At 40.2% G+C, this 14,203-nt stretch overlaps 1 protein-coding gene and 1 long non-coding RNA gene across 2 annotated transcripts in view; one reads left to right on the top strand and one right to left on the bottom strand.

Moving 5' to 3' along the window:
- Window positions 1–14,203, top strand: part of LOC111243500 (uncharacterized) — a 100,356-nt gene that overhangs the window by 57,378 nt on the left and 28,775 nt on the right. The window contains exon 6 of the mRNA XM_086992458.1: window positions 7,059–7,302. The gene's annotated coding sequence lies outside the window, so the exon portion shown is untranslated. The remainder of the gene's footprint in view (window positions 1–7,058; window positions 7,303–14,203) is intronic.
- On the bottom strand, window positions 7,250–9,406 carry LOC111243501 (uncharacterized). The gene is made up of 3 exons (XR_002670504.2): window positions 9,023–9,406; window positions 8,752–8,868; window positions 7,250–7,660 (listed from the first exon to the last, which is right to left on the bottom strand). It is a non-coding gene; the product is annotated as an uncharacterized LOC111243501 (long non-coding RNA).

The raw sequence follows: 14,203 nt of genomic DNA, 5'->3' as shown, positions 1-14,203 counted from the left end.
ATACGTAAAAAAGACAAAAGCGCAAGCCAGAGCTAAATACAAGGCGCCCGATTTTGAAACTGATTCTCCAAATCAAAATGTCTCTGAATTTAAGCATGGCTGTTATGTGTTAACTGGTAATGCAATTGTTGAGTCTGGCTATCTCAATGAAAATGCCTCTTACAAGCACTAATTGCTCTTTCTATTGATTTGCTTGTGTTTTTGCTTCCTATACACTTATTGGCCGAATCAAGCAAAACTATTCGATCGAAATCATTAAGGATTCTCTCGCAGACGTTCCAATATACTCCAAATAAGTGAGCTGCTTATGGTGCATCCTACGAGCGCCTAAGCAGATCCTGCTGTAGGCTCGTTCAATCGTTGGCTGTCTTCTCGGCGCTTTTTCAATAAATTTAATAGTATTATGACTGGCATTGTCAGTGAGGTGTTATAGTATTTCCTTGTGGATTTAGGAAAGGAGCAAATGTGTCATACCAACGCGACAGAACCGTTTTCAGCTACCCTCGTTGACTACTGAACAGTGATGCTTGTAGAGGAGACAGAAGCTACCTTAGGTTGTCAAGTAAAATTATATGAGCAAAAGAGAACAGAAGGATAATAGGAATATATGAAAAAAATGCGGGTCTTATTTCTTGATCAACCTAGGATCCAGGATTGCCCCAATTAGGCAATCTGCATCGCAAACAATGAACGCCAGTGGTTTGATAATCGCACGCGCAAGTTGGTTTCCCGCGAAGGATTACGTCTAGTAACCTCAAAACGTTCTCGCATGAGGTCTAGGGCCCTTCCTGTAAAAAGAACTTTTAGGATTCACGCTGCTTTACGCAGCAGGCGTACGCTTTCGTTAGCCTTAAAACCAGTAGAACGCCTCTCTCGTATTTGCAATGTTAGTCACCACATATAGCATGCGTTCTGCATTAATTTCCACAAGCCTCTTTGAGGTTCCCGTTGAACGGCTTCTAGCTTACTGCAGATTTCTCCTCCCATACCAGACGGTGCAGTCAGTAAACGCTACAGACCCCCGCTGACAGGGTAGCTGCTGCCTGAGAGGTTTATCAGAAAGGGAAAGTCGGTTAAGGTAGTTCGTTTACTTTCGCTGGACTCGTGTGTTAATGCACGTCAAGCGATTATATCGCGGCTGGTAAACCTTCGAGCGCATTTTAGGAATAAACACTACCTTTTTCCTGGTATGATGCAGAGCCAGGTCCGCTCCATCAACTGCCTTCTAGTGGCAAAAACGCATTGATGGTGAGCGTGCTAATCTCTTTATGGCACTAATAGTTAATTATACAGTTACGGTTTATTGGATAAAGTGATTGTTCTAATGCACATGAGCCATGATAACCAAGATTCGATTGATATAGCGGATCCTCTTTGCATATGAGAGCACTGAAAAATCACCAAGAAGCGGAACTGTGTCGCCTATAATTAGAGCTAATACCGTAGCTTTCGAAATGGCTATAGGTAAAGATATTACTTGTCACCTTAATGAATTCAGTTTGGGGTCGTATAATATCCATGCAGATCCAATTTATCACCTTTATTCGGTCACAATCGGCGGACTGACTGATACTAGTTTTAAGGCACACAATTATAGATATTATGTAGTATACTCACACACAACGTTATATATTACATTTTAATCCTGAAAACGAGATTTCTATAAAAATGACCGAATTAACGATGTGTTAACATTAGGCTTATTAAATACGTAGCCTTTTTAATAAGAATAAATTTTTCATATGTATGAAAGCTAAGTACTGGATTTTAGATCAAGCATAACATGATCAACCTGATAGTGGGGCAGTAAGCGGTCCTCACTTTTTATCGATCGGCTCTTCTGACTACCTGACAAAAATTAACTAATACATGACCAAGGGTGCGCATATAGAATAGAGGTGAGTATCTGAGACGTCTTTAAAATTACATTCGTTTTTAAAATGGCTACACAAAAAACACCTTAGATTTGCCTCCATAGTTGTGTTGGACCGGATACCTGGGATCCGGGGGGCCCGGGCTTTTTTTCTTCAAAAAATTTGAGACTATAAAGTATTTCTGTTAAGCGGTCTACATAAAAAGCTGCAAATCAGCTTCCTGTAATCGCATGCAGGTGTTTAGATTTAGACTAGCTAGTTCTGGCATTAGAAATAAGCCAAGTTTTCAGAAACGAGCAGGACGTATAGTGTCCTTTTATATGCCCTATTCTTTCAGGTGGCGCTTTATTTCAGATCAATTTATTGTAGTATTGGTCTTTAGCTTGGTGCTTTTTTATGTTACATTCTGTTGGCCCCACTTTTGCGGCTGTTGTTACTAGAGAAATAAAAATATCGGCGTATTTACGTATCGCGACCGTGCTTGTGCACGAGACCGTGATGCGGTTATGCGACGCACAGCATATATATATGCAGCTCATGGTATATCGGTATATGCATCGTTACACGATGGCTCTTAGATGGGGCCAAGCGTGCAATTCTCTCCCACAAAACGTCCCCAATGCGCTTCGCTCCGATCACGGACAACGTAGGACAAGAAGAGGACAAAGCAGGTGCGTCTTGCTATCGACAGCGATGCCCATGGTTCAGTGCACAAGTGGCTGGCTGCAGTCTGGAGTTGCTTTCGGAACGTTTGGCCAGACACTTGATCTCTCTCCAACAGACAGATTTACTCCTTTATCCTTAGGATTGGTTACAAATTTCTCGCCTTATATTGTTTACTTCATATATTTGGTACCATCAATAGCAAATTGGTACGCATCTACGTAACAATAAAGAAAAAACGAGAAACTAACTAACGACTCATTGACCACCCGCAGTCAATCTGCTAGGAGTATTAACATTGACTCTCTGCTCTGAAGATTAACAGGCGTAAGCAAGATAAGATTTTATTATTAAATTCAGCTGTCGATTCAGAATTCTCAGCTTATTACTTATAATCAGCACGACTATAGTATTTTACATATAATGATCAGATGACAAATTCAGCTTTTTGACTGATTCCAGATTTATACAGCCAAGAGCATTCTCAGCTACAAAAAGAGTTTATTTCATAAAAAGAGTACGTTTTTACGAGACAAAACTTACCCTCTAGAAGCTTAAATTTTTTTGGTTTGATAGAAACCGATCTGAGTAAATCCTTTAAGCGATCAGAAGTTTACTGCATAATGGGCTGATGTGAAGATTTTAGGCTTTGAAGTTCGTGCCCGGTATTACAGGCTCTGTGCGCCGATTAGCTTCGACGTTTCCACTAATTAAACGCTCATAAGCAAAAGATTAAACAGATGTTTGTATTCATTTACCCATGGCTAAACCCATGACTGCACTAGATGATCTTACTTAACAAATGCCACGGCTCTTAATTAGCTTCCTGGGCCAAATCTGCGTTCCATTCAATTACCTAGTATAAGTTGTCCGCCCTTCACTACTTTTTGCCACTCTATATCAATGTGCCCACCTAACGGCTAAGCTGTACTGTCTCAGTTAGCTTTTCCAAACCAAAGTAAGCTTCGTATTTTAACTATAGATTTAACATGGTTCTTACAATTTACATTAGGATTGCCTAAATAGATTATCCGCTGAAACTAATCTGTATGCGATCAGCCATAGGAAACTTGTCAACGCACCTAGACCCATTATCTAAAATGGAAAAGAAGGAAACATATTTACCGTTGTTTGTAACTCGTGATACTTGTGAAGAATGAAATCCATGACGACCGACCAAAGAACAGTTTGAATTATTAGGGACAAAAATCTTCCGTCGTGTACTGCTTGCGCCCCACTAAATCGTAATCTACCGACAGACAAAGTCAGGCACGCACTCAAAAGCCAAAAAAGAAGGATCAAAGTAGAAAAATAAAATCGGGCGAGCATGAATTGGATGACAAACGCAAAATGGCCGATGTCTAAAAAAAATATGCACTCTACTATTCACTTTGGTTATGTAAAAATGTGGGCTAGATATGGGTTCAAATAAACGAAACATTCCACGAGTTAGTTCGAAGCGCTGACAATTTCTTTTGGGGCGTAAAAAACATGACGGTGGAAAGTAGCCTAGTAGCAAACTGAGCAACTTTCCTATTCATCTGCTCTCATTTTAAGCCAGAGGCAATATTCATCGATATTTTGCAGTTGCGGTTATGATTGTATTGATATGATCCGACTAGTGTGTAAGGCCCGACCAGCGGTCAAAGTTGAGCGGAACCGTTGGATGTGAAAACGATAACCCGACCAACGGAGGCCCATTGATCTGCTTCGCTCGCACAGCATATCGATTCATTCTTAAGGACGGAGAAAAACTACCCGCTTGTCGTCCTACTTTGGCCCATTTTGATTCCAGTCTCTTGAACGGTGGGCATCGAATAATCAATGAATCGGGCAGTTAACGTGCGGGTGCCTGGGCTAAATCGAAATAAAATAGGAAGCAAGAAGGGCTCTAACAAAATTTATGGAAAATTTTTTTGGAGCATCGGTTGTTCGCGTTGGTCGCGAACACGTCTGTTATACCTAGTAGCAGATCTCAAACTGGAATATGACGGTCATAGGCCAGCCGGGGACTGCCGAAGTGGGTCGACGTGAGGATAATAGAAACGAGGACCTAATAAATTTTATACCGAATCGCGTTATGAACCCGAATGCTCTTTGTCTGGTTAGAGAAAAATGAGCTTCCTACGATCCTTATTTTAATCCGCGTGTACACGCTTTTTAGTTTGCCTTCTCAAACATTAATCGCTTCTACGAACAATACGCGTCGGGGTTCCGTTGTATACTCAAAATTGAAAATACTTGGAATCACAGCAGAGTCCTTGCACTTAGATTTCTAGTAAAACGACCTGATTCCTGTGATTAGAGTAATCTTATTTCATCAAAAATAACTCACGCCGCAGATCTAGTGTGTCTCTGCCAGGTCCATTTATACTTGTTCGACACCCCACATTTATAATATGCTTACTAAGGCATAACTAAAAGAAATAATAACCAAAATAGAAAGCTAAAAAGACTGTTCATATTTTTCTTAGCCAGTTTTTAAGGTTACCGCTCTTGTTGGCAGTATGTAGTAAGCCGTGTTGCCAGAAAACGACGATTTGCCATCTACAAGATGTCACTGCCGGAATACTATCTAAAAAAAGCGTACCTTAATGCACAAAGTCGAGAGACCTTTGTTCAAGTTCCATTATCGGCATATACAACACGATAGCTAATGCCCAATAGTGGTCTCGCATTTACTTTCACATCATTCATATATATTTATACAAATTCAATTACATAGATATGATGTTCGTCAACATTATTAAAAAGGGCTAGCTAAAGGGCTAGGCATGTAAGCCGGCGAATTCTATAATTGATTTGACTCTACCGCGTTACTCTGAAGGATACCTACAGAGGCCAAATTGCGGCCCAATGCTTCGGCTATCTAACTCATCATGTTCTTGTGCCTTGCAAACCAGAGCCTTGAATTGCTTTCTGGCGATTCTTTCTCGCGGCACCGTTATATTAAACTGTTATCAGTCGGAGCTGGTGTCGTAGGAAACAAGCTGTACAATTGCATTTTTCTAACTGGTGTCCATCCGTAGCAATACGATAGCTACTATATCGAGCGTTCTGAAAACGTTTTTGGCGAACGGTAGGGTAGCAGGTCCACAGACCCGCTAGGCCGTTTGGATCGAAATGTGCAGCCTATTTTAGGAACACAGGTTCTATTTTGGTTTTTCCTTAGCTGATCTGAATACGTGTGTAAGTATCGGTCTGTGCCATTTTCAAACTGCATATCGACTGATAAAAAGACATGCATTTAGTTTAGATTAAACAAAAAAAAAACATTGGTGTAGGAAGCAAACAGATCTCACGATTTGTGCACGTGTCTTTTGCTACGTGCCAGAAGTGAAGTAACGAAGACCAAAATTGCAAGGTTGGTTATTGACAAAGAAAGAACTATACTTGAAGCCTACTTAATTTTGCGAACATATGTTTGCAAAATTAAGTACGCTTCAAGTTCGTATCGAATTCGTGATCAGCTTTAAAGACAGCTGATCACGAATTCGATTTGGATCGATTGTAGCTCGACTTGGCAGGATAGGCTATATTTACGAATAGATCAAAATTGTCCACGGAACCTTTTCACTGCGTAGGTGCTAGCACGAAATCGTGATATTCCAACACAAAGCGGTTTTTCTTTCCGGTCAAAGCTCTAGGCATATGACGAACGCATATTTCACAAGAAAAATTGACGCTTCGGTGATAAATTATGCCAGAATTGAGTCGACGTACCTTTTTTTGTTCTTTTTTAAGAAGTGCACAATGCTCACTGTATTATTCCCCTTATTTTGTGAGACATACAAGCCTTGGCTGACCGACAGAATAGGAAGCAGGACCAATACTTGCAGCCGATGCTCAAAGAAATATGTTTTCATGTAATGACGATCAGGACGTTGTGCTTTTTAATTTACTGTTATATATATCTATATATATACCATAATGATAAGTCTGCGGCGCTCTATAACACAAAGGTCACTACGACCTAAGACCCCAGTAGAAAAATGAACGAAATATAAGCCCGGCTGTGAGGCTGCTCGAAAATGTGCACATTTAACGTCTGCAACATAAATTGCAGTATTATTGTCGTGTTTTATATCGTGACAAATATATAATTCTTATGTATATACTATGCAATAAAACAATAGTCCCGCCGAAACCTGTTACTTTGAACCGTCCACTATTGATTGAGTGGTGCAGGCATGCTAATCGCAAAACAGATTCGAGCCACTATTACATTACGTGTTCTGTTGACCCATTCCATAGACGCCATTCCTCAATATGTGTGGGCTCGACCCCCGCTTAGCTCGCTTGTTTCTCGCTCATTCAACATTTTATCGTTAGTGGTTAATTCTCGCCCCACCGCACGGCCCGATTACCTCCCTTGGCGCTTCTATATATAACACCTGAACTCATTAATGTGTTTTTTGCTAGAATCGTTATGTAATATAAGTGTTCTAATTATGCTGGCAATTGACACGCTAGTAGTACAACGCAAGTTGGGCCGCAATGTTTTTTTTTCTCTTATTACAGATTTGTGACTCTTATCTATGCCTGGGGGCAGGATGTCGCGCGGTCGTAAAAGTGATACTGTTTTTGACGTATGCCGCTGTTAATCTCACTGCCTTTGGCGGTCGTTAACACAGTGTCTTGTCTGGCCTTAAGCACATACATCTCGCATGCCCCTATTTCCCTGTGGGCAGCGGGCGATATAAATGGGTTGCGTGAGACATTAGCGAGCCAAGTGTCTCGTCGGCTGGACTCAACTAGGAATTCTGTAAGTACTTTCTTCTGTGTGAGCTCGGCTATAACTGCATCACCGCTTAGTTAAATAACTAGCAGCCTAAAGTAGTATTATGCTACTACTATCTTAAGACCGGACGAAGAATAACGTGATGATTAGTACATGTGTTATATAGGTCTTCATGGTAATGACGGGTTATCTTCCTCGTATACACTTGCGTTCCTCTGAAATTTGACTGTTATCGGGTTTCACAGCCGGTGCAGAGCAAGGTGGGACGAAATCGAATACGATTTTAAGTGCGTAAGCGGTATGCGTATTTCGATCAGTGCTATATGGCGTACTTGGGTTACCAGTTTCAGAGTGACTACCCGAGAAATTGTCTTAAAAAGTCCTAAAAAGATTGCCATGAAATCGTAGTCACTTCAACTGCCATTCAGTGAAGAGGAAAAAAACTAGGGACACATCAGGAAGGGAGATTTTTCCATGAACTGGTTGTAATTGTGTACATAGATAAAATAAGGAAGGCATTTCTAATGTTTACTTTTTACGCCCACATATGGACAGGCCACTTATGCGTTGCAAGAAATCGATTTAATTAAACATTCATAGAATAAGGGTTTGTCCTCTTAAAACGGATCCATCGTATGAGATTGGTAGTCTTCAAAAAGGCCCATAAAGGACAACAAGAGGTGATTAGCAAAAACGCCGTCTATGTCAGTTCCGGTTATTCGCCAGACTCTACTAGGTAGAACCAAAAACACGGGCCAATTGTTATATTGCTTTTATGAAAAGAAAGCTAAACATGGAGAAGTATTTTTCGCTTTCAATAAACGTCCAGTCAATAACAGATCTTTAATTAATAACGTATGTCAGCAAGGATTGATTGAGCTACGTAGCTTCGTGTCCGAACGGCGATAAATTTCGATATAATGACGCGTCGCTTCATACAGCGTCTAGATAATTTCGAAATAAAGAAATTTGCTTACGCAGTAAATCTGTTGTTGCACTCTATGGATTCATATTTGTTCTATCGCTCAAAGTCAATGATGAGCTCCGTATGTTTCGAAACGAATGTAGAAAAATCGATCGAATTTTGCAACGACGTTACCATGACTTTCTGCTGTTATTACTGTGTTTTGTTTATAATTAATCGAAGACGTGAGCCTATGCCAACCATCAAAGCATGGCACCAATAAAGCAGAAATCCTCATTATCGACACTACGTTACAGTTATGACCTACAGTAGACGGGGCTAATGATCAAATATAAAAACTCATTTTAAGCTAGTCAATAAATATAATGTACGAAAATATTATGGCGACCATTTTCCTTTTGAATTTGATATAATAGTATGGAGCGAAAAATAGACTAGCTAGATGATAACGTATGCACTTTTTGCGTAATACTTATTATTTTTTGAGGGCAAGAAATAGTCTTTAGTAGCGGTCGTCCCCGTAACAGCCTAGTAGGTAACGTGCTTACCTGTCAATCGTAAGAAGCGTCTTGGTTCGTATTGGATACCGGACCGGATAGCCGCGGTCGTCATTTCATGGGTAAGGCTGAAACTGAAAGGATTGTATGTTCCATTGGTTGCTACAACTGAAACATAGAACAACGTATCAAATAGATCATTAGTGGAAATGGCATCTGCTACTTAGCCACCTATAACCTGGCGTCAACTTGTATGTACATATCATTAAAATACATATTTGAAGCACGAATTTTGTAAGAACACGTCCCAACAGCGAGTCACCTTGATACAATTGGATTGTAAGCTGCTGTCAGACCCTGTCGCTGTTTGGGTCATTCTACAGTCGATGCGACCCAATATTCGTTTAGTAGATAAGAGACAAGTTAAATTTTCAAATGCCATCCATGAAAACTCGGAGGACGCCACTTGGGACCTCGCATGACGTTCTTGATTGTAGCATTTTCGTGATAACGAACTACTGCAACGACCTAAATCGAGTAGCTCAAAGCTATTTGTGTGTCTCTGTTTTTTTTCATTCGCTCCGCTTTGAGGCCGATCACTGCACCCTCAAAATGGTTCGTTATCTGAGATAGCATAGCTGATATAAGTCAGTTCGGTGCTATGTCAATGACAGATCCTTACTTCTTACGATTCTTGAACTTTGGCTCTGCCGGGTTTACTGTTCGATCAGTCCTGCATAGCAGTTAAAAATATCATTCAAGTACGTATTTTAAGCCGCTCGTTACTATACCTTTATTGTTGAATTTAGTATTTAGTAAATATTCAACAAACTGATAATAACTCAATTAAATCATCAATTAGAAGATGTGCTTCTCGCAAACGGGTTATTACCGGACCGTACGTAATAATATCCTGTGTTTCTGAATTGTTGTTAGCGTATCTACATCAATGACGAAGGCCCGATTCTTTCATTTTCTGTTAGCTGTCAGATGGCTGGATATTTGTAAAGCGAGAGATTTACGGAATTGAAGATTGCATGAGCTCGTTTTATATGCCCATGAATAAAACCAAGAAGCTACTGTTTTAATATGCCACGATACCGTTTTCTAGATAGCACCAATGTTATTATAGAGTCGAGTTCCGAAAATCGATTTGTTCCGAAGTTCCCGTTGAAGTCCATTCATTCGTGCAATTGTGAACTAGTGTTTTTAGATTAAATCTCTTCAATTCAGTATACTGTAAATTAACAATTTGAAGTCCGTATGATAGGTAACTTTCCTTTGTGAAGTAGACATCTTTGAAATAATTCGAAACTCAGTAATTTCGGTAAGGGTGTTTTTTGCCTTATATTTTCTTCTATCGAAGTAGTAGCAATTCAGGTGGCCCTAAATTATAGCCGATATAAGATTGAGTTCAGATTATCGCTTGCAAGGGCTATAGGTTTTCACCTATTCGTTCTCTGGTGCACCACCAGTTAATATTGCATAAAATAATATAGTGGATTTAGGTTGAGAATTATCGGATAGCCCGCTCTAATTAGCCAATCTGAGTGAATTCTATTATACGGAATCCCGGTTGGTTCAATTTGCAGCTGACTTCGACACAAGCTAAAACAAGACGCTTCGCCATATTCCGACTTCAAGACTTCAACAGCCCATCCATTATTTATTTACAGATTTTTTGTAAACAAATTATAAAATGCCGGGCATCGGTGTCGGTTCGATGTAGTATTTGTGACCAGTTTTGAAGCGTAGTCTACGCATTCTGCTAAAGTTAAAAATATTCTCCCCTCCTCCGTAGAACAGTCGCTATGGATGCTAGTAACAAACGCAAACAAATGTTTGTCTCGTCACACAAAAAAGTTTCGATGCCATCGATCCTCCTATGTCTTTACGGCATGTATCGCCGGCATAGACGGGCAATTCGTTCGATTTAGCCTATATATATATTGATTAACTATTGAGATCTAGTGTTGCAAAGTAACTATTAACTGTTGATTTAAGAAGAGGAATCGGCTGGGTCGACCCAAATGCTGATACTAGGAGAAATTTTGAATCGCACATTAGATCACCGTTTCACTTAGAGGGCCAATTTTAGTTCATAATCGGCTTTATCCTTTTCTTTTCCAACCAATTATTACCTAAATGATAACCTAGCTTACTTGTTAGGCATTCTACAAGTTGACAAATGAGAGGAACAGCAGTTTGGCCAATGTGTTGCAATTCAAATTCACTTTTAAGCATGATGAAGAATGAAGACTTCACAGTGACTGTCGTCTCTACAGAAATAATACTTTATTTCTGAGAGCTTTGAGTTGTGGTCTGAGTTAACACAGTGGAATATGATTTGGTAACAGGAGTGAGTCTAGATCTTAACAAACATAGGGGTGACGTTTCTGACAGCTTCGAAACCTTTCATGTAGTCGATATCTTTGAAACTACATCCATTCAAATGTGAAACCCATTGTTATTTGGGTAGCACATAGCATGAATGTGAAGCCGGAAGAGATGCTGGGATGACGATGCGGTACTATACTTAGTGTGCTGCAATATGCCTTTGACTAAGATCGCAAACGAATATAGGAGTTAGTATAAAGGTAAGCTCAATTAATATACTTTAAGATATATATATATATATAATTATGAAATATAGAAATATATATCAAAATATAGAAAGCAATATGTGTAATTATTGTCATTGAAAATAACGGTTAAGTATTTTATGGATGCATTAAATATCTCAAGGTATGCATTTATTGCTTAGCTTTGCGGTTAATTTATTTAAGCCGGCGAACTCGCTAAGAAGTCACACAAATCGTCCTTGTTTCATCATTGTATTTTAAGGACAATCAGAAGACAAAAGAAGAGATTTCATGATTGTTTTCTCAGCTTTTTATGAACGGCCGATCATAAAACAGCTTTCGCTGGCGAACTTTTCAGCCATTGAATGAACACACTTCTGGATCACTTCTATGCCCTATGACAGCCGGCACCCAAGAACTCGACCACTGTCCTTAAGTGGCCCTAAGAGCTCCTTTGGTATATACGTGCTCCACTTCGCCTCAACCTCCTCAAAGGCTAAATGGAACCTTCTTGTGAAACCACGACAGTTGAGGAGGGGGAGCTTGTGAGCATTGCCCTATCTGTATCTAACGGCAGGACATGACAATAACGTAACTAAAGAGAAACGCCTGACTTGCCCAACGTTTGTGGTTGCGACGGTGACCGAAGTGGGGTTCTGCTTTTGGCCGCGTAGCCAACACAAGCCAGTTCTGGTCTGTGTCAGATAGAGTCCATACATTCATTGAAGCGCTTTCTGTTTTTTTTTTTTATGAGTTAAGGAAGGATCCTGGAGAATGATATTAGACGTGTGTTGGAGTTTTCATAAAACGAAGGGTATCATTTTTCGCTAAAAGAAAACACGTGCGCTCGAACATGAGAAATGTTTAACTATTTCTTCGCGCATTAAAAGTTATACTAACAAAATGTCTAATTATTTGTACGAATGCATGAGGATGCGATTTGTCGAACATGGAGATTTCATTCACTTCTGGTAAGTCGGTCACAGGCTACAGTTCGGTTATCATCTAGACGGCCGTAGGTTTTTCTTCATTACCGCTCGTGCCTAATGCTAGGTGTCCTATCTGAACCATATTTTCCTCGTATAAACTTATGGATATTCGGAGAGGAGCAATGAACATTGATTAATTGCCGTGGTTTTCCGACACTATAGAAAGCGGCACTCATATCAAAAGTCTTTAGAGGGCACGAGAATTGACATTAGCATCACCGTCTCAACGACATCCTCCTCGCTATAGATGCCTCATTGCGGACTGTTGGCTGCTAAAACAGTGAGGGCCAACGAGATACAACAATGGAATAATCAGCAGCGGCCTGTGAATTACAGCAGTGGCGCACGGTTCTTTCGCCAAACGGATAAAAGCCCCCGGAACGAATGGGTTCTTAGCGGGAACAAAAGGCGACATAGAATGACGAGTCTCGCTAAATGTCGACATCTTTCTACTTTTGGAAAGTGGTCGAGTAAAGATCGGGTTACCCAGCCAGAAGCAGCTTTTGACCGTCGCAGCGGGATGGCGGAACCGAAATCAGAGAAACGGTGACCGGGTCCTTAGAACACAAACTTCCAAAAGGACTAACAATGAGGCTGTTGTAAGAAAAGGGGCATTTGGGGCAGTAATAAAAAAGCTATGGCAGAAGCGTTGGAAAAAGTCTCGTTGTCCTAGATCTGTGCTTTGTTAGCGCCGCATAAGAGGGAAAGGTCGTGAGGTTTTGATACATTGTTGGGCAAGACGCCAAAACTAAGACAAAAAGTGCTATCTTAACGGTTACGGGGAAGGAAGAAAAGTAAGCTCGGAAGAATAAAGATGCTGGCTATAGTTGCAGCCGTGAACGAACGCGACGAGCAGCTACAGACCTCTCTCACTGAGAGCTTGCGTAATAATTCAGACAATGTTGGTCATACGCTGATTTAAATTGAAACACTGATGTCTGATGCCCAAGCCTGGTTAGATGAATAAAAGCGTTTTGACCCGCCGATCTCGGGGCAAAAGAGAAGCCAACGGTTAATATCCACAAGAAATTCTCTAAATCATTTGGATATTACTATAAAAATAACCACTAAGGATGCTCGCATCGTATTTGCGGCAGACTTAGCGCTAATGATGGCCGCTCTACTGCAATGGGATATGGTGGTTATTGCTACTTCCTAACATGCTATATGCCTAACATCGATAATAAACGATAATAAGTACTAGATAGCTGCGTATTCTGATCCCCTTCTATCTAACAGATCCTACTGTTTTTCGTATAGCGTTTCCTATTTCCTTATAAAAGTATGTTTTTGTCTAAGCCAACTAAAAGACTTCTCTTTTTTTTTATTGGGGTATTTGCAATGCGTAAGCATAGTACGTATAATATTTGTTCATTCTGAGCGAATCTGATAATTTAACACGTTTTCCACTACTGGGAGCCAGGCACCGATAATAATAATGATAATGTTCTTATTGAACTTGTTCTCTATCCTGGTAGTGGGTTACAACGAAATCGACCTAAAAAAAGTTGAAAATTCCATTATCGATCTTTGCATAGACGACGCTTTAAACATCCATGACGTCTAAAATCTCTAAGTTTAGTTCTGATCTTACCGATCCGCGTATGAGTGCACGCCTTTCTCCTTTCGGTGTAGCATTTGTGCTACATTAGCATGAAAGATTGTGTGAACATATCCTTTACCTTTAACGTCTTCGTTACATTAACTTCATTCGCTTCACTAAACACACTATGAGAATTTGAACCGAAGTTTCCCATCACCTTTTGCACTCGTACATTACCTCAGTTGCCTCTTTTGTAACCAGCTGTTCAACGCTATCCATTTGTTTGGACGTTTCCTTATATGGGACATATAAAGATGATTGCGATGCTATTTTAACATCTTCTCGGTGCCGCGACGACCTCGGTCTTTAGCTGTATTTCAGCGCAAATT

The sequence above is a fragment of the Varroa destructor genome, unplaced genomic scaffold, assembly GCF_002443255.2.
Source record: "Varroa destructor unplaced genomic scaffold, Vdes_3.0 BEIS01000001.1, whole genome shotgun sequence".
Taxonomy (NCBI): domain Eukaryota; kingdom Metazoa; phylum Arthropoda; class Arachnida; order Mesostigmata; family Varroidae; genus Varroa; species Varroa destructor.
Note: the sequence above shows the minus strand (reverse complement) of the source record. Positions and strands in the feature narration are given on the sequence as shown.